Source organism: Montipora foliosa, chromosome 11 (assembly GCF_036669935.1).
Source record: "Montipora foliosa isolate CH-2021 chromosome 11, ASM3666993v2, whole genome shotgun sequence".
NCBI classification, from domain to species: Eukaryota; Metazoa; Cnidaria; class Anthozoa; order Scleractinia; family Acroporidae; genus Montipora; species Montipora foliosa.
The window spans coordinates 54,305,214-54,330,213 of NC_090879.1; the positions used below are offsets into that span (position 1 = coordinate 54,305,214).

The window sequence follows — 25,000 nt, forward strand, 5'->3', positions numbered from 1 at the left end:
ATTGTTGCAGAAAAAGATGTCTTACGACTGTTTTGGCATTCGAGGATGTCGAAGAATGCTTAAAATTGTTTTGGGAGAAGACAGAGGAAGAACAGAGAGCGTTCATTCTTGACTACCTCTACTTTTATAACATTTCCAAAGATGGTGGAAAACCTTTGTACGAGTACAAAGTGAAAGGGAAAGGCGTTTGTCAGGAAGCTTGGAAAAGATGCTATGGCATAAGTAATGGGAGGTGAGATACAAATCAATGAGCCTCCTAGTCAGACTTTTGTTTTTTTTGTGCAACAAAGTTTAGTTTGCTTTAACTTACAACACTTTGCAATCGCACCGTCTTGCAGGTTCTTCTATCTGAAGAAAGACTTTGAACATGGTTGAACAACGGCCGTAAGTGCCTGACAAGGATGCTACCGAAGATCAAAAGCCTTTCTATCCGCCAAAACGTGGTTTGAAAGATTTGTGAAGACAATGGCTGACAGTATGCTCAATGAGCAGAAAAAGCATCTCCCATCCTGTCTGACCAAAGAAAAAGTCTACAAGATGTACGAGGAGGAAATGAAGAATCTTCGCAAGGATAAAAAACGGCTAGGGTACAGCCAGTTCCGCAAAATGTGGAGCGCAAATTTTCAAGATGTCATCATTCCAAAGGTTATGCATCAATTGTTATCGTTGTACATGTACCATAAAAAGGGTTAGCAAGAAATCTTCATCTGTCTAAAATGAACTATAATACCAAAGCAGTATTTGCTTTTATTTGCATGGCAATGTTAGGTGAAAAGGCAAGTACACCAATGGTCAAGAATAACTTAACAACCAGCTATGCCGTTGCTTAAGATAGTCCTTTGAAGTAAGGTCTTTCTCAACTAGCCTCCTCCACCATGCAACTATGGCAATGCCAAATAAGCTACCTACCACTGTGAGGAGCTGTTCCATTCACTGAGAAAAAAATTACACTTCAATTGTTGGGAGTCAATTTTCAGAAATACTCAGTTTAGGAACCTTGGGAGTCCAGCGTTAGATTTCAGGAAGTCGATCCCACGTTTTGCAATATTTTTCCCTGGTAATTGATAATTTTGCGATTGCCTTTGTAAATTAAAATTAAAATTAAAGACAGCAAAGGTATAAATATATCCAATCAGAATTGACCTATCTAAGCTTCTGAAAACGAATGACAGATTCTGTGCCGCTTGTGTTTTGCAAACTTCAGGTAAATCGCTTTACAAAGGGCGGCGTATGTACAATGATCAAGGAACACATCCACAAACTAAAAGGAAAGGCTCGCAGGATGACGTGGATTGAGAGAAATAACATTCATCTCCAACAGCAAGTGTAAGCGACAAATTCACTACAATGAGAGTTTTGTTTTTAACTACTTGCCATTGCCTTTTTCTTGTTTTTGGAACATGTTGTTGAATGCACTGATTTCATATCGTATACCGACATGAAAAATGTACAATGTACACCATTTACAATAATTATTGTCTTCAACCACATCTGTTGGTGAGTGCGGCTGGTTGAAATGTCGTAGCTTGCCAAAAAAATAATAATTCGGAACAACAATCTTCCCATCTGCTTAAGATCAACTTTTTGAAGCGATAAATTTCATCTCAGTTTACACATGAGTTTTTCAACCCCATCCATTAAGCACAAATTAAACTATGGTGTCTCAAAAAACTAATCATTTGCTTTATATTTAATGATAGACGAGAAAAACAAAAATATTACAAGAAAGATGCCTGACAGATATATGTCCCTTATAGATCACCGACGGAATGGATTCGTCAAAAACTAACATTCCCCATTTCAAGGTGAAGTTGAAGGTAGGCTTGTTTCATCATGTTCAACAACGACTTGTGCAGGAGTACTAACAGATGGATAAGATAAAAAAGAGAACTTTTGTTTTACAAGGGATCACTTTGGTATATCTGGGACGGAGTTCCTCAGAGTTGTAATTGCCATTCCATGACGTAGCGCAGTTTGTACAAAAAATTGACATGTTTGACTCCACTAATTAATTAAAATCACAATTCTCGACATACATGTATAGTAAAGTACAATTGACTAAGGCTGAAATAAAAAACTAATTACTTCACTCTAATTTTCATGACTGCAGGACTAAAAGCCTTATCAAAAGAAACTTGAATATACGGGTTTGCCACTAACCATGGACTAATAAGCATACATGGTCCTTAAGTTGTACATTTTTATAAATATAAAGTGTAAAGACCAATTTTAGGGGTTTTGACTGAAATTTAATTTTCCTCAATTTCAAATTTTTTTACCAGTGAAGGTGTTATTCGAAAGAAAGGCCGCAATGTCATTATGATTCATACAATCGGGAGAGGTAAGTACTTTGAAAGTATTAAGTGGACTGATACTTCTTTGCATGGGAAATTCTATCTAATGGAAATTAACAAAGTCTGCCTTGTGTTAACAGGTGGAAGGAAAACACGATGAATTTTTAAAAATGCATGTAACTGGTGTTTTGTCTCATGGTCATAATTTGGCGTGTACGTTCATTGATTTATGTAGATGGCCTGCTGATGCTAACCCCACCATAAATCTCTTGTTGACTGTGCTAAAGGATATCGTCGATAAGGTATTTTGAACCGTCATTTATATCATGTTATTTTTTGACATGTATGAACATATAAATTACAGACGACCTTGGAATGAGCCATTTTGGTTGCTTTCTTCTTGGAGGTTGGGAGTCTACCTCCGGTGTTGTACTGGTAATGGACAACTGCTTCAGAGATTGCAAAAATTTCTATATTCTGGGATTCTGTGGGTTTTTGAAAAGGTGAGGAAATGTATATTTAGAAAAATGTCACCTTATTGTATTGCATATGGTATCCTATTACTTTGTGTTACACTCACCTGGTTTGGATCCCAACTTCCGCAGAAATCAGTGAGTGTTGTCTCCCGTGCTTTAATGCCAAAAGGACTCAAAGCTTCGGCATAATTTGAAAGTTCCTGTTTGACAAGTGACAACAGATAACACATCTTAGAGTCCTGGATTTCCAGTGCCAAAAAATGGGAACAGCGGGTCGCAAGGCCTAGACCATCTCTTCCTTCATTCTCCAACAGAGGGTCCGCAGCTTTTGGTGCAATCACAAACGGTGCAACAAGCGGCAGGAGCATACGTTGAGAAACTAACTTCATTGTCTCCTCATATTTGCGACTATTGCTATGGCATAGCAGTATTAATACTGCTGCTGTAATAATCAGCATGAATGCAAAAAAAAGAGGTGACGTTACATCTAGCAACTTCTAGTGGTAACAAATGACTCAGATAAGGTTCAGCGAATTGTTTACGCACAACTTTTCCACAGCTTTTGACTCACTCAGTTTTCAGCGAACTAACTCTTCACAATGTCTCCGAGATCTCTTCTCAAAGTTCCTTGCTATGGGCTTTTTTACTTTGAATCTGACGAGACACTGAGCGTGCTACCGTCAGGCAAGGTGAAGAAGGTAATACAGGGTGACAACACCTCCAAAGGAAGCATTGTTGAAGTATATCACGGTAAAGACCTGTTAACAGCAGAGATCATCGCTGTCAATGGTAAGTCCTATCTTTCATTGGATTGCTTTAGTCTTTTTTACTCCCATTGAATTCTTTTTCTTACGTTATCCGGTTTCCAAAGAGTTACCAAAGTGCACTTGAGACAGTAACCGTCCATTCTAAAATCGTTTCGCTCTCATCTTCTTTATGTTTTTATATCACTAAGTAAGAATTTCTACAATCTGATTTGCTGAGAGCAGTGGTAGTTCAACTTATTTTGAAATACCTACATGTAGGTATTTCAAATTTCTCAAGTAATTGTATAAACAAATAATAGCAGTCTGCTTTTAGCCTAAACTTGATGATACTCTGAACTAAATGTTCCATTACAGATGACAAGGGCAAGCTAAACTGCTTGTTGCTCGAAATCCTGCAAGACCCGAAGAACAAGAAATGCTTTCCCGCATCAGACAACGAGAAATCTGAGGAAGAACTCGAGATCCAAAAGGTTCTCAGAAACAGAGACAAAGAGAAGTCAGTAAGCCTTGTGCCTATTTCTTCTTTTAACGTAGCCCCTATCAAATGAAATTAAATTGTTGGAATATGGATTGTTGGAATATGGATTCTTGTAGGTTAGGTTAGGTTAGGTTTGTGCCCAGGCCCAGGTTCCTCGAAGCATGGTTAGCGCTGACCAACGTTAAATACCATGGACACCTATTCTTGGTTTGCACGTGACGTCACAAAAAGATAAAATACAAAACTAAAGAGCCTTTTGAGTTTTTGTCTCGATCTGCGACATGTTCACAGTTTTCGAAAAAAATGCCAGTTGCATAAAAACATCAATTCCCCCTGTGTTTTTGAGGCCTAAACAGCCAATATACTTGGAGACGTGTCTATACGAATGTTTGCTAGCTCATTATACAGCAGAAAGTGTTCAAGACAGCCAAACTAAATTCCAGATGTTTCTTCATGTTTCCCGCCACCATGTTGGTGTACTTCAGCAGTACACCAACATGGCGCCTCCATACTAGACTCTACAAATTTGAGTAATATATTTTGCTGAATAACTCAAGTAAGGAATATCACACAGCCCTGAGACTTAGACCCATTGTTTATTTATTCCTCTTCTATAACATTTTCATTTCTTGACTCAATTTCTGGAATGGTTAGCGATTTATGTTTTCACTTGCATGACGTGCAACCCAAGAATTCTTGCTTTGCACGTGACATCATAAAAAACTAAAATACGAAATCAAAAGGACTTTTGGATTGTATCCTCATGAGTTAAAAGACAGCTTAAAATATATGTGTTTCCAAGTTTTAGCTTGGTAACAAAAAATAGAACAGTTTGAATTTCAGAGTTTCTCGCAGTAGGTGGCATAAACATGGCCGCTCATAACGTTGTCAGGCACATGAAAACATTGATTCACATTGCATATATATATTTAAGGTCTGAACAACCAACTGTTACGAGAGTTGTCTATGCGAATGTTTGTTAGTACAGGAGAGAAAAGAAATTATTTCCTGATTTTCCAGATGTTCCAGATTTTCTGACCGGCATGTTTGTCACCCACAGAAGGACACCGACATTTCCTCTCCAAAGTTAACTCTGTAATTTCGAGTGGCATATTTTGCCGCATAACTGAAAAAATGAGGTATTGCATAGCCCTTAATGTAGACAGGTTGATTTCTCATTACCTCCCTACAAAATATATCTCCATTTCTTGGATTTATATCTTGAAAGATTATCAAAGCAATTTTATTTTTACTTGCGTGACGTGCAACTGACACCTCTGAATCTCCAGGCTTCAGCAACTGGCCCCAGTCTTGCAGGTTTTAAACTTGGTGCTAACAATTTTGCTGTCATAAGTGGGGAGGGAATTTTGATATGGGCTCTCACTATATTTTTACAATTAGTTTAGAACATTATTTTTATCTTGTATACCTTATCAGTCTTATCATATTTATTAGTTTAGCTTGATCTGTCTAGTATGGAGTGTTAGATTACTCTTTTAAAGGTTATCCCTGTGACTTCTTACACTTCTTTACTTTTTTTTATATTCAATTTATATATAATTTGTTGCCATTAACTCCTAAAGAATAAATAAGAGAATCCCAGAGAGAAACCACTATTTTAAACTAAATCAACACTTCAGTATGAAATATTTAATACTCCTCATTTTATCATTATACATTTAGCATGTAACTAACTATCTGTTGTCCCAATAGTATGGCTTTTACGCCGTTTTGCTCCAAAATTGGATTCGAATATTGCCCTCTTGGTCTGAAATAGGGTGATAAGGATTGTCAGCCGTTTGACTGACCAGTTCAAAAGACGATTGTTCTGATCATAGGTGACAAATCATGCATAACAATTTAGCATAGTTTGGAAATTTGTGGTTCATATAAAATTACCCAATGTGTCATGATCAATGCAGATAAACGGGATCCGCACAAACAAATTTTCTTGGAGTGGGCAATTAAAGCTGTTGACATTGGACATGCATAATGATTATATTTTTCACCTCTTGGCAAAAAAGGGACTACCAAAAGTTTTTTTAAAACAATGCTATTCTGTCATCGTTGTTTTCAAAGGTTGCTGTCAGCAAGCCACCCGAGGTTATAATCCAAACTGAGGACAAACAGTGCAATCAGACCTTGGAACAAATTGAGCCGCACGCACTACAAAGTGGAGGATATGATGACTTCGAGGATGACTGGAACCTGCACTCCACTGGTGGGGGTGATTTGCAATTGTTTGCCACCAAAAATGACATTAAAAGGCTTGAAATTCAACAAGAGGTTACATTAGCGAACCAAAATCTCATTTTAGAAAATCTGAGAGGGAAAAGGCAAAATAACAGGGAACATCTTTAAGAGTTCATCATGAGCCTTACGGCCACACAATGTCAACAAAGAAAATCAAACATCCTCCCCCAATCCTAAACAGTACACTCTTGACTAGTTCGGTTGTATCTAATGATGTGGCAGATTTTGGTTTGCCTGATGAGCATTTGCATGAATCAGAAAGTGAATTGATAAAAAGCCCTCTTCCATTGGGTCTGATTCTCCTGAAAGGAAATTTCGGAAACGTTTCTCGGAAATTCAAACCCTGAAAACACTAAAAATACAACCTTGAAACCCGAAGAGTTAAAAAAGCATGCCGAAAACAAAGCCTGTCTAAAACAAGTGTGTGACATGATAGGAAATGCTTCTTTGAAAGCAGAATTAGCAGAGTCGAGTTTAGAGGGAGGGAAGAGGAAATACAAGGGATGAGAATTTAACAAAAAGGGTTTTTCTCCGGCTCGAATGAAGAAAATCGTGAAATCAGCATCCCAAAAGCACCCTGAGGCATATGCAAGACTTAAGATGGGCTGGACCTTAGGGAAGCAATCAACTTGAAGTGTCGGAAAACTTCATGCACGGCACAGAGAAGCGCTCAATCATGATCAGGAAATGCAAATCAATCAATTATAAATAAATGTCATGCAGTCACCGATACCTGAGCAAAAGTCAACACAGAAGATCTCCACTTTATCAATCTACGTTACTATTTCTACTGATAGTATTTCTGAATCGTCGTTTGAACTTCCTTTTTTTTTGTGGTATGTTCCTTCAATTGCCGTCGCCAAGGCCACAAGGCCAAGGACTGCCCCTCAGCGAAAATTCGTTGGAGGACAGTAAAAAGAAGGAGAAGAAAACAACAAAGAAAACGAGAGAGGGAGGAGAGAAGAAGCCGGAGAGGGGACAAGTGGTGCATTACCACTTCAATGGTTATTTAAGCCATGTTAGCTTTGGAGGGTACTGCTACATTATGTGCCATCCACGTCGGTAATAGATGTTAGTGGGGTGCAGTTCGGTCTGTAATCACACTAGAGATTCTAAAGTAAATCCTTGAGCTTCATTCCACATGTTGCCTTGAATATTTAATCAATTTATAGTTTTGTCGGTGGTGAATGGTTTACTAGCACAAAATTCTTTGTCATTCTTTTTACGAAATTCCTAATAGTCGGGCATTAATGCGAGTAATGTGCAACCAATGGATTTAAAAACTGCTGCTGAAAAGCAAAAAATAATTCTGAACCGAGTGCCATGTTTTCTATTTTATGTACCCTCGTACACTTCAGATAGCTAACTAATCTTTTTTTTTTTGTCTCTTGCATGATCAGTGAAAAAGAGAGGACACCAATCAACCCACGTGTTCCCGCTTATGGAGTTAACGTAGGCCCAAGGGAAAGTGACAACGGTGAGCAGTCCTATTACTTCATGTAATTATTTAATGTTTTCTTTGCTGTTCGATGCACAATACTTTTACATCGTTCATTCTCGCTGATTCTCAATATTGACAAGGTTCTACACACAAGCCTAATTATAGTGCTCACAAAATGTGCAGGTTACATTTCAACAGTTTCTGTAATTATATTAGTTATGTGTGTTCTTCTGCATATGTAGACAATAGCCGCCTCGCGATCGCCAGGAGGACTTGCGCCATCATTTGAAATGCAAGAGAAGAAAGAGTTCTTAAAACATTTGGTCAGAATAGCAAATCTTTTAAAATTAGACTAACACGTGCATTAAATGTAACTGTAACTGTGCTATAAATTGATTTTTTGAAACTTACTGCCGATAGAGAGCTGCAATTGTCCACAAATATTTCCCTAATGTTAAAAGGGTAACACGCTGAAAATTGTACTTGATGTGATTATTGGCAAATGAGAGCGTATTGTCTTGCGTACATTGCCTGATCAATTTAAACTCTATTCCACGTCTACAGAATCAACTGAATTATCCATAACGAGTGAAAGTGCCGGGAGCCAATCAAACTTAGCAGAGGGCGATGGTAGGGAAGCCTTTTTGTGTGTGTATATTTAAAGTTTCGTCAGTTGTGAATGGTTTACTAGCACAAATTCTCTGTCATTCTTTTTACGAAATTCTTGATAGTCAGGCATTAATGCGAGTAATGTGGAACCAATGGATTTAAAAACTGCTGCTCAAAAGCAAAAAATAATTCTGAACTGAGTGCCATGTTATCTATTTCATGTACCCTCGTACGCTTCAGATGGCTAACTAATTTTTTTGTTTTTTTGTCTCTTGCATGATCATTGACAAAGAAAGGAGACCAATCAACCCACGTGTTCCCGCTTATGGAGTTAACGTGGGCCCAAGGGAAAGTGACAACGATGAGCAGTCCTATTATTTCATGTAATTATTTAATGTTTTCTTTGCTGTCCCATGCACAATACTTTTAGATCGTTCATTCTCGCTGATTCTCAATATTGACAAGGTTCTACACACAAGCCTAGTTATAGTGCTCACAAAATGTGCAGGTTACATTTCAACAGTTTCTGTAATTATATTAATTATGTGTGTTTTTCAGCGTATGTAGACAATACGCCGCCTCGCGAACAATCGTCGCACCGCGATCGCCAGGAGGACTTGCGCCATCAATTGGAACGCAAGAGAAGTAAGAGTTCTTAAAACAATTAGTCAGAATAGCAAATCTTTTAAAATTAGACTAACACTGAAACTTACTCCCGATAGAGAGCTCCAATTGTCCAGAAATATTTCCCTAATGTAAAAGGGTAACACGTTGAAAATTGTACTTGATGTGATTATCGGCAAATGAGAGCGTATTGTCTTGCGTACATTGCCTTAAAAACATCAGACATCTAACTTAATGAATGTGATGCAGTCACCGATACCTGAGCAAAAGTCAGCACAGAAGATCTCCAGTTTATCTATCTGCGTTATTATTTCTAGTGAGTGTATTTCTGAATGGTCGTTTGAACATCGTTTTTTTGCGAGTACGTTGCTTCAATTGCCGTGGACAACCGCACAAAGCCAGCGACTGCCCCTCAGCGAAAACTTGTTGGAGGACAGTAAAAAGAAGGAGGAGAAAACAACAAAGAAAAGGAGAGAGGGAGGCGAGAAGAAGCCGGAGAGGGGACAAATGGTGCATTACCACTTCCATGGTTATTTAAGCCATGTTAGATTTGGAGGGCACCGCTAAATTATGTCCCATGCACGTCGGTAATAGATGTGAGTGGGGTGCAGTTTGGTCTGTAATCACAGTAGAGATTCTAAAGTAAGCCTTTCCTTGAGCCTCATTCCACATGTTGCCTTAAACATTTCATCAAATTAAACTCTATTCCACGTCTACAGAATCAACCGAATTATCCATAATGAGTGAAAGTGCCGGGAGCCAATCAAACTGAGCAGAGGGCGATGGTAGGGAAGCCTTTTTGTGTGTGTATGTTCAAAGTTTCGTCAGTCGTGAATGGTTTACTAGCAAAAATTCTTTGTCATTCTTTTTACGAAATTCTTGATAGTCAGGCATTAATGCGACTAATGTGCAACCAATGGATTTAAAAATTGCTGCTGAAAAGCAAAAAATAATTCTCAACCGAGTGCCATATTATCTCTTTTATGTACCCTCGTACGCTTCAGATGGCTAACTAATTTTTTTGTTTTTTTGTCTCTTGCATGATCAGTGATAAAGAGAGGAGACCAATCAACCCACGTGTTCCCGGTTGTGGAGTTAACGTGGGCCCAAGGGAAAGTGACAACGGTGAGCAGTCCTATTACTTCATGTAATTATTTAATGTTTTCTTTGCTGTTCGATGCACAATACTTTTACATCGTTCATTCTCGCTGATTCTCAATAGTGACAAGGTTCTACACACAAGCCTAGTTATAGTGCTCACAAAATGTGCAGCTTACATTTCAACAGTTTCTGTAATTATATTAATTATGTGTGTTCTTCTGCATAAGTAGACAATACGCCACCTCGCGAACAATCGCCGCATCGCGATCGCCAGGAGGACTTGCGCCATCATTTGGAATGCAAGAGAAGTAAGAGTTGTTAAAACATTTAGTCAGAATAGCAAATCTTTTAAAATTAGACTAACATGTGCACTAAATGTACCTGTAACTGTGCTATAAATTGATTTTTTGAAACTTACTGCCGATAGAGAGCTGCAATTGTCCACAAATATTTCACTTATGTTAAAGGGTAACACGTTGAAAATTATACTTGATGTGATTATCGGCAAATGAGAGCGTATTGTCTTGCGTACATTGCCTGAAAAACATCAGACATCTTACTTAATGAATGTAATGCAGTCACCGGTACCTGAGCAAAAGTCAGCACAGAAGATCTCCACTTTATCTATCTGCGTTATAATTTCTAGTGAGTGTATTTCTGAATGGTCGTTTAAACATCCTTTTTTTGCGAGTACGTTGCTTCAGTTGCCATGGACAAGGGCACAAGGCCAGTGACTGCCCCTCAGCGGAAACTTGTTGGAGGACAGTAAAAAGGAGGAGGAGAAAACAACAAAGAAAAGGAGAGAGAGAGGGGAGAAGAAGCCGGAGAGGGGACAAGTGGTGCATTACAACTTCCATGGTTATTTAAGCCATGTTAGATTTGGAGGGTACCGCTAATTTATGTGCCATCCACGTCGGTAATAGATGTTAGTGGGGTGCAGTTCAGTCTGTAATCACACTAGAGATTCTAATGTAAATCCGTGAGCCTCATTCCACATGTTGCCTTGAACATTTGATCAATTTAACCTGCATTCCACGTCTACAGAATCAACCGAATTATCCATAATGATTGAAAATGCCAGGAGCCAACAAACTCAGCAGAGGGCGATGGTAGAGAAGCCTTTATGTGTGTGTATGTTCAAAGTTTCATCGGTCGTGAATGGTTTACTAGCATAAAATTCTTTGTCATTCCTTCTACGAAATTCTTGATACTAAGGCATTAATGCGAGTAATGTGCAACCAATGGATTTAAAAATTGCTCCTGAAAAGCAAAAAATAATTCTGAACCGAGTGCCGCGTTATCTATTTTACGTACCCTCGTACGCTTCAGATGGCTAATTATTTTTCTTGTTTTTTTTTGTCCCTTGCATGATCAGTGAGAAAGAGAGGAGACCAACAGGTTTAATGACCAGAATAACAAACGAGTATGTACACGAAGAAAAAAAAGCAAAAATATCACACTATCTACAAGAATATTCTTAAGTGGCATGGTAGGCTGATGAAGGGATCTAGAATGCAGCCATCCCACCCGTCATGCCAAGAAGATGACAGTGCCCCACACACGCACACTAGTTTTTCATTATTATAAAGGCTGATTTGGATGTGACCTGTTGATGAGAGGATCCAGAACACAAGCATTTCATCGGTCACATCAAAGTAGAGTCTCCTTAAAGTCACCTTAGTTCGGTAATGGCACTACTCAGTTTTTTTTTTGGTGCCCCACAACAGGCACCCTGGCAACTCCTTGTTCTTGTCTTGACAGGAGTTCAGAGAGAAGATGAGCATTCGCCGCATCCACGTCCTGTTGAAGTACCTGTTTGTCGGAGACGAGCTGATAATCTTTGTGGGCTGGTTGGGTACAGAGTTTGTATTGTTTGGATTTTTGGATGATTTTATGCTCTCGACGAATGCGTGTTTTGCACGGTGTCTCCAAAGAATGTGGGAGTTCATCCAAGGTCTTTTGGTGCAATACCTCATAATTGAGTTGTGCCTTGACCTTACACTCTGTCTTTTTTCATCGTTGCATCAGTACCCATGGTTTTTAGGCTTACGATTGTTGGTGAACTGCGTGCCGAGGGTGACATCAGGTTGATTGGGACAATGCATGTTGAGGACGGAATTGGTGTCGTAATAGAGGACCTGCTTACCTAGGTGTTCCAATGCCTCGTACAGCCGTAACAATACCCAGCAGGTAATTAAACATCGCAATGAACACATTGGTGCTGACATTGAAATACAGTCAAACCTCTATTAAGCTGTCACCCTCTATTGAACGGACACTTATCAAATTCCCAAAAAGCAGTCCCCTTATTTACTGTAAATTTGACCTCTACTAAGCGGACGCGATCACCATTTAGAATTCCCAATTGGCTAATTTATTGTATGTCACCTATATTAAGCGGTCACGTAGTTAATTACTATGCGTTATTTTAGGAAATTTTGACATGATGATATGCGCACCATGTCCAGTTTCTTTCAACAGCTCATCAAACACAACATGAAATACATAATACAGTAATAAGAGTGGTTTTGTTTGGGCTAATAGGCCTTCGAGGGCCCATCGCAGTGCACGTCAAATTCTTCTTTTATTAACTTTGCTTGAAGCCAATCACAAGAACAGCTGTCACATTCAAGGATATATTTGCAAGGAACCTCGAGATCGTAGCCACCTCCTCTGTTTACTCCTTTCCCCAACAATTTCAAGAAGCTTAGAGAAGAAATGGAAATTTTCACGCAAGATTTAGAGGCTGAAGTCCAAGGGTTAAGAAACACGGTGACTGAATAAGAAATGGTCGCACAAATGTCTTTGTCCAAAATCGAATTTCTCGAGAAGAGCAACAAGTCGCTGTCGCTCTCAATGGCCTCTCAAGTAAAAGAAATTGAAGTGCTATGAGCACAATTAAAGAAGGAAAAGGAAACCGTTTTACATTTAGAGGAGTACTTGCGAAGAGAAAACTTAAAGTGCCCCTATCTGAAAATTGACCTCCTTTTAATGGACCTGTTTAAACCTTTTGATTTGAAAAGAGTTTAAATCATTCATAATAAAAATTAATTTCAAATTCCCTTTTGTATTCTATTTCATTCTTTGTATCATTGTTTATGGCGGTGTGAGAATACTTGATATTTGCCATGCAAATGCCAAACATGTAGCATAGTAGCATTGGAAAAAAGAAGTAAAATGATAAACAACACAAGTCAGAATTGACAAAAAACGAATACTGAAAGAAAAATATTCTGACTAACTAGACAAAGAACTAAGGTCAGTTTTGACCTGATCATGCTGATTCCCTCTCACAAAAGAAAGAAGAGAGATAGGTTTATTGCGACAGTGCCTTCTTTTTTTTTACCTTTATCCCCCTTCCCCCCCCAAAAAAAAGGAAAAAATGATTCTTGAGAAAATTAATATTCTTGTTGAGTTTTCCAGAGCAATCCCAAATGCCTTGTGCAAATTATCTAAGAAAGGTACTAACCTCAAATATCGTCCAGATAAGCCTACTCTAGTAGTTCTTTAGGTACATTCTTACTCGCGTAGTTTGCACTTCCAATAACCTTCACTTGCGTGCCGCTTGCTTGGGCTTTCAGCATTGCTTTAATGAGCACGGCTCTTTCATCTTGAATTTCGTTCGGGTAGGTCAAGGTTATGTATGCATCTGGGAAGTGAATAGATTCTTTTAATAGATTCCTACTTCGAAAGACAACCTCCTTGTCTTCCCTACACACGAATCTGATAATGATCAGTCTAGGTCTAGCTTGAGTGGAGTTTTCCATCCTGTGTATAGCGTGACAACACATTTGACTTGTTTCTACACCCATTTCTTTGTTCACAATGTCTAAGAGCAGCTCTCTGCAGTTTTTGCTTGGGTGTTCAGGAACATTCCTGACAATTATATTGCCCCTAACCCCAAAATATTTTTTTCGCTAAAATGAATCTTTGCACCTGTTTGAGACGCATTGCGGCCATTTTTTCCTTTTTCTAACAAATCCTGCCATTTTATAGGCTTCAAAAGTTGCGAAAATCCAAGCATCTTGTGTTCACGACCGAGTGAGAAGGGGAGTGGGTCTATTCCTGATGTGACGTCACATCAGGAATAGGCCAATGCACGTTGGATTACTTTTTAGCATCCCAAGACCTTGCTAACCTCGCCAAAGAGTGATAAATGATAAATGATAAATGTAATATCTGCAGCAGATATTACATTTATCATGTCAAGTTCACAAGCTATTGTGAATTGATTGAATGCTCTCGACCAATCAGATTTTTTATATTGAGTCTGTTGTATACTCACCTTCTTGGAGAAGGATGCCGTCTGACAATCTGTCTCTGTACAACTCCGTACAACCATCTCTTGTCTTCAAAACAAACCTATATCGAAAAATTCGCAAAAACAGAAGCGATATACTGTTGTAAACTTCTCAATGTCATAATGATTTCATTTCTGTGTATTTAATCAAAAGGGAAGAGCCCAACACTAAGTTTCAGTACAATACTGAAAATACAAATATTGTCTATTGGCAGCAAAATACTGCTGAGTTGTTGATGGAAAACGATTATTTGGTTGGGTCTCCTCGCAAGTGTTCGTTTTTCAATAGATATTTTAAAGTTTTTTTCCCAACGCGGCAGGGAACCACATCCAACATTCCCTACAACCAACCGCATATAACTTTTGCTAATTTGTGTGTTGGGAGCTTGACATCAAATAATGTGGTTAAAAGGCAAAGAGAACATGGTATAAAATTCATTTGATTGATTGAAACCTGAAAAACGGGACATCGAAAGCCGTTACACGTCGTCATTAATTACTCTGGAACACTCAGTGACATAATGAACACAGTAAAGAATATATAATATCTTGGGGTATTCGTAACTTACTTTGTTTGCTCTCCACAACAAATTTTCTCTTTCTCTACGGAGGAGGCGAAAATTCAGGGCTATCTTTTCCTGGTTATGCTCTTCCCTCTCGTGTCTCCGTATAATTTGACAACAGCCAGCTATCGGACACATCACAGCAACCTTAGGGCAAACCAAGCTGTGAGATGGCAACCAATCCCTTTGAGAGAAGTCGCAGGAGAACGCGTTCTAATTTTGTTCAGATTGGGTGACAAATTTCGTTCCATGGAAAACCAAAATAGCCTCCCCAAAAATTCATTTTGTTGTTTGCAGGGGCTCCCTTGCGTGGATTCTCGCATGCATATTGATGACATTCTTTTTTATTGTCACATTCTTAGTTTTCTAGCTTGGAACCCTACGGAAACAAACAGGCTAAGCGACTCAGTGGCGAACGCACTTTATGAATCCGAGATTAATCTAGTAAATTGGTATATTTTATTGTCAAATAACATTGATTCATTTGAAATGGGATATATGTCAATTGTGCTAAATGCCAAGTGATTGGTCTTAGTTTTCAAAACATAGAATTATGAAAAGACCAAAGCTTTAATTGCGTTTATGCTGGACTAAAAAACGTCATTCTTGGCAGTTTGTTACATTAAAAAAATGGTGACCACATTGATGTAAAAATCGACCTTGCATTTCTTCTATTTTCTCCTTCTACTGATACACCACTGTGTCCACCATTATCAACGTCACCAAGCTATGCAATGCCTTTTTCACATTCAGCACTGATTTATTATATCCTCACTTCAACATCAATGACATTATGCTACACCTTTGAAAGACAGCCACTCCTCTATCTGGGGCCCGGACAGATTGAAATTGTGTTTCTTAAGGACATTCGCGTGCATTGCTACTGCGCCTTTTTTCGCGCATGTCAAGCACACGTTGTGCATCGCAGACCACCAAAACAAAACAGGCATGGCATCGAGCTAGAGTCTGATCCTCGCTCGGGCAAAGGGATAGCTGTGGACCCAGGTCATCTCCGACATGTCACGCAAGGACGTGCCAGTGAGAAAATACAATCGCTTTGAGAACTTCGCAGCGATTTTACTCTCTTGGATGTTCGGTGACCCCCATTTTTCTTTCCGTAAATCACTTCCTTTCCTGACTGTCAATTTTAACAAAAAACGAAAAAACTCTGTATGTAAGAAGTTACAAATATTTTGCCTTTTGTGCTCTCGTGCGACTGAAGTTTTCTGTCATTGATTAATATGTATCGCTTTTTAAGGTCTATTTTACCTCAGAAAAAGACATCAGCTTCAAACGTTAATTTAGTTATGTTGAATTGAGTACGTTTACCTGATCTAAATTTCACTCATTTAGGTTTTTTTGTTGCTGTCAGTTGTAAGCTAAGATCATCGTAAAATAACGCAAGCTTCTAAAAATGCACCTTATCTCGAAAACGAGCCACACTTTTTCCCTTTTTAGCAAAAGTAGATCATTACCTTTCTGCTTGGGAAGTTTTAAAAAAAATCTGTAAGTGGCAACATTTTGGGTGCGAACGTCCTTAACAGCGGGGCATGCTATGGTGTCAACTATTACCAATATAGATATACCGGTAGTAGCAATTTTATTTGCAGTTCCGACAACATTTTTTTGTCTGACGAAGGGGGGCATTTCAACAATTAACATCTGGTAACATTTTCTAATATCATGGTCCTATAATGGTTATGATGAAAGCAAACCTGATGTTTGAAAGTGGAAATAAGTTCATCTCAGTGAAAGGCAAAATTGTCGCATGCTGCCTTTTACCGTAACTGGAAGTCAGCACAACTTCTTGACATATCTCCTGCAATAATAAAGGGTCTGTATTGGCTTTTCTTAAATGCAATTTGTTTTGAAATATGACAATCTACATCGGTTGACTAAGAGAATAAAAGAGTGAGGAATAATCAGAATTGCCAAAAGGTTGTTTTTATCTGCGACTACTTTACAGCGCGAACCTATGAATCCGAGCAATGATAATATCAATTATCAAGAGGCAATGATTAATATCTTTGCCCACGTCGTTCAGAACATTTTGCGAGAGACAAAGGTTTATAATATACGCAGCCGTGATCAAAATTTGAAAAAAAAGTTAAGAAACATCTAAACCCTCGCATTTAACCGGAAGTGCACTCGGCGGCAACTGAAGATACATGACTTGTTGAAGTTCATAAGTGTTTGAAACTCTCTTATGTGGAGGAGAACGTTTTTACCTTCCTTTTTTTACCTTACTTGTCACTGAAAGGGAATGGTTTATACTTTGTCTTGGGTTTATGTTTGAAGAAATTCACACTGATCATTGTAAAATTAGTGAGAGCCACGTCATTTCTCTCACCACGTGGTGAGCTATGAACTATTAGCACAGGCTCAGAAAATATAATATTCTTTGTTTTTTGTCCTTTGCCGGCAATCCTTACAGATATATACGCCTTAAATAAGGTATATCAAGATGAAAAAAACTTCTCCGCAATTTGACGAACAAGGCGCTTTCTTCAGAAGACATGCGTTCTCCCTGTGTTCCTCTATTTCTCCACGGTAAACCAATTGCCCACTATCACACTCCATTTTTCTATGCGGGCAGACTTCATCGTGAAGATCATCACTGCGTTTGACCCTTTGCTTGCATGCCTTGCATATGACTTTAAGGTCATTGCACTGCCGAACGTGCTGTTTGGCGGTGTCGAGAGGGAATGATACGTTGCACCACTGACAACTACCCTCCAAGGTAGACAGCATGCTGTTGGCCTTTCGATTAGGGTAAATGGCATTGATGGTTTGCCTACACAACTGGCAAGATGATGCCCTTGTCGACTCCTTCATCTCCTCAACACAAAAACCGCAGAAACTGTGGCCACACGGTATAACAATCTGCGCATCCAGTAATGGATTCTTACTGTAATTGAATGAGTTTGCTAATTAAGAAATGCATACACGGTTTTGCAAGAAATCATATATCATTGTTTATCATAATGATACTAACCAAATATCGCATCTAAATTCCACTCCTAAACTTTCGGGAAACTCTACCTGTTCAAAAACATTCTTCAATGGAGAATCCATTTCAAAATTTACTCTCGCAACTCACAATGTACAATTGATGGATCTAATAGGCGTGTTTGAAAAGAGTGTGTTCAACAACCTGGGAGGCGGGTGGAAGAGGTAGGCCTGGAATCGATTAGGTGCATAAATCAGTGAAGGGGATCGAAAATTAATTTTCCTCTTTTAATTGTAGATACGCAAAGCGTATAAACGACTATCGTTAGGGATCAGAATAAGCAAATCTGTCACTCACTCAGATGTAAACTAATCGATAAGTCAACGACCATTATAGATTTTTTACAAGATATGCCTATTTGTCACTCACTCATTTGAATTCATATCGCTATGGCAACGATCAATTACTAAGGCTCACAGCATTATAGGGTATAGTGCTGTGCGAGAAGTTTGAAGAACGTTGGGTGTTGGCCGCAAGTCGTCGAAAATGGACCTGATGGACCCTGGGTGTTGAAAGTTTTGATCAGTGGAGGGATGAGAGAAATGAGGCGGTAGTTAAACTGAGCTATTGAGGAAAGACTTTATACGAAATGATAGGTAGCATTCAAACGTTTTTATGTGTGAAATGTAAGCGAAATGTAACGTTTGAATTCTGCTTTGAATTTTCAAATGAAAGACATAGCCAGACAAGGAATAGGTGCAGTTGTCAACAGGGCTACTTTTATTACGGAAACACAAGCAAGCTGCAATATTAAAAATATTGCAGTGCAGTCAGCGCACTGCAATATTAAGCGGTTTAGCTCGTTCAGGATTACCCCTGGTAATGAGTTCCCCGATAACAAAAAGGACCGCCTCCGTTTTCCTCAGACACTTGGATTACACTGAATATGTATCTCTTCTGAGGATGAAATCGTCGATATATTGCTGTACGAGAGAAAACAATATTATTGTATGAGGATCAGTAATTCTTAGCAAATAAGCATGGCCTGCTTTTGATATATCAGGGAGGTTCTGCCATGGTAACAAACCGGTATGCTCACATTGCGAAGCACAGGTACTAGTCTCTTTCTGCAAAGAATCAAGCATTTCTGATAAAAATTGGCAAATATCTGTTTAAAGCATGTTTAACCAAAATTCGGTTGCGTTTTCGACAACGTCAGTTTGCAAATTTGCTTATTTAAAAAACTTCAATAACTTTGGAATAGAATATAGTGAACAGCATCCTCCTTCTTGTACAGACTACATGTTTATGTCCTAAAATGGCTTATCTAGGAAAGCTGCGAATTTCGTCGTAGTAGCACTTTAAGATTGCTTATCTTGCCCCATTTAACAAAATAAAGTTTTCAGAATAATTCACGAACTGATGTGATTTTGAAACTCATTGACCCTATTTTCGAATTTTTTTTTTCTATATTACACTACTACATGTAATACTTTGTTGAATGTCACTTTGTACTGACATCAACGACCTTAGTGACTACAAGTACGGGGTTTCTGTACTGAGCACACGCATTAAATTAAAAAAGCGAAAATTTTCGAAATGCTCGCGGCTACAACTGAGAATTTGTGCTCGTAAACGTCCGTGTACTCCAATCTGAATGTCACTATTATTTTAAATAAATTCGAAGGCTGGTCCACAATTGGTTTAACTATTATTGACCTAAAGGTCGAGAGGTGGTACAATTCTGAAAATCTGTAATTTAAGGAGAGGTTTGTATGGTGAGTATTTTCTGTGGCGCCTCCTCCTTTAGAATAGTTTATTATCTATAGTATTTCAAACACATCACCCTGCACCTATCTATTATACTACGCAAGTGTCATTTGCGAGAGATTAGCAAGGTGCATGTTGATCTCCGACTAGCTGAAGTGATGAGTTTCATAACGAAATAATGTTAAGTTACATGGGTGGCTTCTACGAAGAATTTTACAATGATGTATGTTCTCATGATGTTGGAAAACGGTTCCATGAATAAAGGCCCAACCCCTTAAAACGGCTTCTAGTCACTTTTTACTCTCGAACCGAGTAACTGAAGTATACACGCTGCCAATAAATATCACAATAATGACTTCATCCATTCAAAGAGTGCAAATTTAATTTTCATCATGTGCAACGTGTGAGTTCTTGGAGGCTCTAAAGCCCTATCATCGCATTCGAAGAAGAGTACGGTGACAGTAAGAGATTACAGCTTATTAAGCTTTCAGTACTGCCGTTTGGTGTATCGTGTATACTTATAGTAATCTCGGATTATTGAAATGTTCTCGACAGTCGCTTTGAAAGCTAAGGATTAGGGTAGCATGGGACCGAAATTTGAGGGTACAACTTGCTGCGAGAATTGATTTCGGAGAAAAGCCATGCAAACGAGATTGTACTGATTTCTATTTTTGGGATGTAATAACTTTAGAGAACTTGGGTTTTTAACTATTCGCTCCCTAAATCTCAACAAACAAATATCAAACTATAATAGTGTTGGTACATGATACCAGACAAGTGAATAGTGCTTTTTTGGGCGCTCTAACTTGTGAACTCAGGAGTGATTCTCAAAGTAATATTCACCTCCGACCAGCATTAGAGGAAAAAGAGGCCTCCTGTTTATCTTCTTTGCCAAACTAACTTTTTCGTATGCTAGATATACATTCAAACAATTATTCCCCTTTGTGTCGGTGAAAGTGATCATACTGTATACCTAGCCGCTTCGTGACTGGGCAAATATGTATCCTTATTCATTTTCCCCTGCGGTGAATGATCATCAATTATTTAGAGGGATTTTCAGGGACTGTATGTCGTAAAAAGAAACAGAGGAAATCACTCAGACCAATCACGATTGAGGAACACAACGTGAAAAATTAAGCAGTATCATTGTATACAATAAAACCCGCTTTCAAGAACGTAGATTTGAATAACCTGTTAGTAAGATGTCCATTGTCCTTTTTTGACCCCTTAATAAGTAGATTGCTACTATGAACAAAATAAATCTCTTCCTATTTTTCTTCAGGTCTTTGAAAATGTGTTTGCTAAACGCCTGAGTTGCAAAATACCTTCGATTATTTTTATTCAAAGAACTTTTACTGACTTTGAGTGAAAGTTTTGGATTCCACGGTCGGCCATTACTCACGTTATTAACTCACTGATTTGACCTCAGATGGTTGCACGTAGGGCAAAGAGATGTCATTTACTCACCAATAAACGTAAAATTTGAGCGTGCAAACGCAACTTCTCATATTAAATATCTGCAAAACACGAGTTAGAATTCTAGAAAGCTTCATATTAAGTAATGGTCCGGCTAAGAAGCAGGCAGAAAAACAATAGCCCGCGGCAATAGCGTCGGTTAGTTAAAATGTGCCAACATTTTTAATCAAATTAAGTTCGGCTGTCCCCATTGGTGTAAGCAGCTAAAAGCGCGAAATTTGAATTTCAATGAAAAATGTAATCGACTTGCCGTCTAAAAAATTAGATTCTGTTTCGTAGAACAAATCATTATGCCTTCAAAAACTATGTTTGTAAATATCGTCAAGATTCTATGCGCCATTTGCCGATTGGCGAATGGCGCATAGAACAATGCCCAAATTTGGCCGAGAGACAGAGATCAAGGGCATGGGGAAGAAGAAATCCAAAAAAGGCTTTTTTTTCATTTTTTTCTCATCTTTTTTCGACATTTTCCGATATTAGCCAATCAGATGCCTCGATTGGAGCAGCAGCTTCTAAGTACTTTTGCCGCTGGGCTGCCTGCTTCTTAGCCGGACCATTACTTAATTCCGCGGCATACACACGCATTGCATTCCTAAACTAGTGAGTGTTTGATGTCATAGCTCTAGTTAGAAATGGCAGACAATTAAATCAGAAAATCCATTTAAAATAAACGGGTGTCCTTGAAATCAATGTTTAAATCTTAGGTCACTTGCTTTTTAGTTAACAAAATTTTGACATCTAACGGAAAGAAGAATAGATTTTTGATCACAGCAGCACTTTAAAAGCATGTTTCAGCCTACCGGTTGTTATATTGAGAACTTCTGTCAAACACTGTTCTGTGTATGTTGAATAGCTTTGAACAAACCTCAGAAATGGCCATGCTTGGGTTAAGGGGTTTTAGAAAACAGTCTTAAGAAAATATGCGCGCTAATTGGTTAAAAATCGACTGAGTTTCTATAATTCGATGGAGACACAGAGCTAGCACGAGCTGGCGTAAGCAAAGAGAATTTACATTTTGATAATTAGAGTTAACCTTTTTTTTTCTTTTTTCTCGTTGCGTCGTTTTCTAAAAGAAATAGAAATAATGTACTCCGTGTTTCCATTGAGTTATCGAAACACTCGTCAAAGTTTGGGAGAACTCGAAAAAGCTGTGGAAACATTTGCCCGCGGCTCGTGTTCCCACAGCATTTATCGTTATCCCAAACTCTCGCTCGTGTTTCTATTTAACAATTAGATTATGAGCTCTAGATTTCTATGAGATGATCGTTGATGATGGCGAATGCTGAATCAACTATCACCTCATAGAAATCGAGAGCGAATAATCTAATTGTTTTAGTGGAATTCTTATTAAAGCCGTTTACTTCAAATAACGGTTTCCAATTATTTCTTGACATATAGTTAAACTTTGCGTCTGAAAAACATCGCTGGGATTAAATTGCCATTTAAAATCTAAGTTGTAAAAGCGTAAATTTCGTTCGTTTAGACTTCTCAGAGATTTAATTACCCATTTACATCCAAATTTTCCTCCCACATTTTAGAAAAACGAAAAAAGGTGGATATTTCCAAAACGACCTCCAGCCATTGCACACTATGGCTGATGGTGTTCAATGGCTCAGCCAATCAGATTACAGCATTTACATTAGTATACTAGTAGAATTCTCCTAAAACTCGATAGAAAAACGGTACAGTGAAGGGTCCAGTTCTCGGTCGTGCTCAGTTCTCTGCCACTTTTTTGTTCGTTTCTTTTTCTTGCAACAAATGAATCTTAATAAAAAGCAATTGCTTCTGAAGGTAACTTGACTCCTTGTCTTTCGTCCTGCCGAGTTTTGAGTTTACAGCTACTATATACCGTGAGCACATCAAGGTGACACGAAGGTAGGTGAATTTGGTTTCCCGAAAACTTATTTACGGCTACTCGAATTACTGTACATGGTGTAATGCAAGCTTATATGTTATCCATAAAGAAGGCCCAAATGAGTCAATTCGTAGCATAAAGAATGTAGAGTGATAAAGCTATCTGTAAAATATAAACTTTTGCTGGTCTGTTTTATTATTTGACCTACATTCACTCCTTAATATTTCCTTAGTACTTTTGCGTATTTGCCTATTCTCGACCACCCTGCTCGCCGTCGACAACACTCAAAAGCACTCATAGCTTTGTATGGAGTTTTCTTGTCAAATCAGTAGTAAAAGTAAAGCTGTAATGGCATGGCATATCCCGACAGTAGATATGAATTAAAACTATGAGTTCTCACTTCGAACCCTGTTTTGAAATACCCTACCTTATTTAGCTTCGCTCGACTGCATTTAAGAGAAAAACTCGGTGTGCAAGGAATTTCCTTTCCTTTCCCGTTTTTGTGTAAATGTAAAAGGAGTTTTGCATTTTTCGTTGACGTGAAGTCGCTGAACCCTTGTCTTGATTATTTGCCGGGTGTAAACAGTTAACATGTTTCAATGGGATAATCGCTCGATGCTGCGATGCTACTGACAACCAAGTTTTTGTGAGTGGATTTTGGATCTTTCACTACACTACACTCCCTTCTCTCAATGACTTTTTGCGGCGACACGGACATCTCCTTCAAAGATAATTGTTAACAATACAAATTATCATAAAGTAGTATACAATTTGTGTAAATTTTGTTAGGTCTCGGATAAACGCACAGACAAAGTCGTAAAGGTCACAAACAGAATTGCTGTTTTGTATTTGGAAGCCGCTCTAAATTGCATGCCTGCTATTGAAAATGGAAATGAGGAGTCAGGGTGGTTTAGTGGTCATCAACCATGCCTCCCACCTCTGTGACCCGGGTTCAACTGTGGCTTGGGTCATATGTGGGTTGAGTTTCAGTCGATCTCAATCTGACTCCAAGGGTTTTTCTCCGGGTACTCCGGTGTTCCTCCCTCCTAAAAATCGACTCCCGGCCTATTCCATCAGGCTGCGGTGCTGTGCTCCGAGGTCATACTTGGGTCGTTTTCAGGGGCCAAGTGCCTAGCCGGCAACACAGCTCCTTCGGTCCGACCTCGTTGGGCTGCGTTGTTGCGATACTTTGCGACGGTGATTAGCAGTGACAATTATTATCGTAGCCATACAGTTCGAACTCGGAGTCTTTTCCTGGATCGCGAGTGGAATCCTGACACGTTTAACACGTTTTAGATTCTGTCGAGAGTAGATATACAAAGTATCAGAAGGGAGTTGAGGTCATCTCACCACAAATATCCATGGACGTGATTCTGATCTCTTTGCGCTACTTCCATTGCTTGATTGCACTGGCTACATCTTAAAGGGTTACCTAATAACTTTTGGCCCTGAAGCCATCGAATCATTTCGAGAATAGGACCATTACAAACAGCTGCTAATTCAATGAGGTTCATTTTCGCAATTTTATACTTCTTCCTAGTGTCCAGTGCTGCGTTTCAGGTACTCCGCAATCAATTGCTTGCGGCATTTAAAGAAAGGTTTTATGACGTATCACGCAACACCGGCAGGGGTTTTGTTATATCACACAGTTTTTACCCTCTTGTTCAGTTTCAATTAAAGTTCAAGTTTTTAATAGGCTGGCTTGCAAATAGCGAGAAGCTAATCGCGGCAAGACAGACTGTACACAGAATTATTTACGGCGTTTTTTTTTTTAAGGAATAAATGATTATAACATACATTGATTTTTAGAATTTACGTGTTTTGTATTAAGGTCGTACAATTAACTTGTTTTTCTTGCTGCAATTTTAAAACAAGAAACCATGTCTATTCAAACTTATAAAACTTCCAGGCCTTACATTTTCACATTTAATGAGCCATTCATGTCTTGCGTTGTTTGTTTGTTTTTTCCTTAGCAAGTGTTCTGAAAAACATAACCTTTAAAGTAGTAGTTAGCATCAATACATGGCCGGAGAGATCGTAAGA

General features: G+C 38.6%; 1 pseudogene; it reads left to right on the top strand.

Annotated features, from left to right (window-relative positions):
* Window positions 1–3,369: 3,369 nt before the first annotated feature.
* LOC137977425 (uncharacterized) overlaps window positions 3,370–25,000 on the top strand; it is a 29,621-nt pseudogene continuing 7,990 nt past the window's right edge.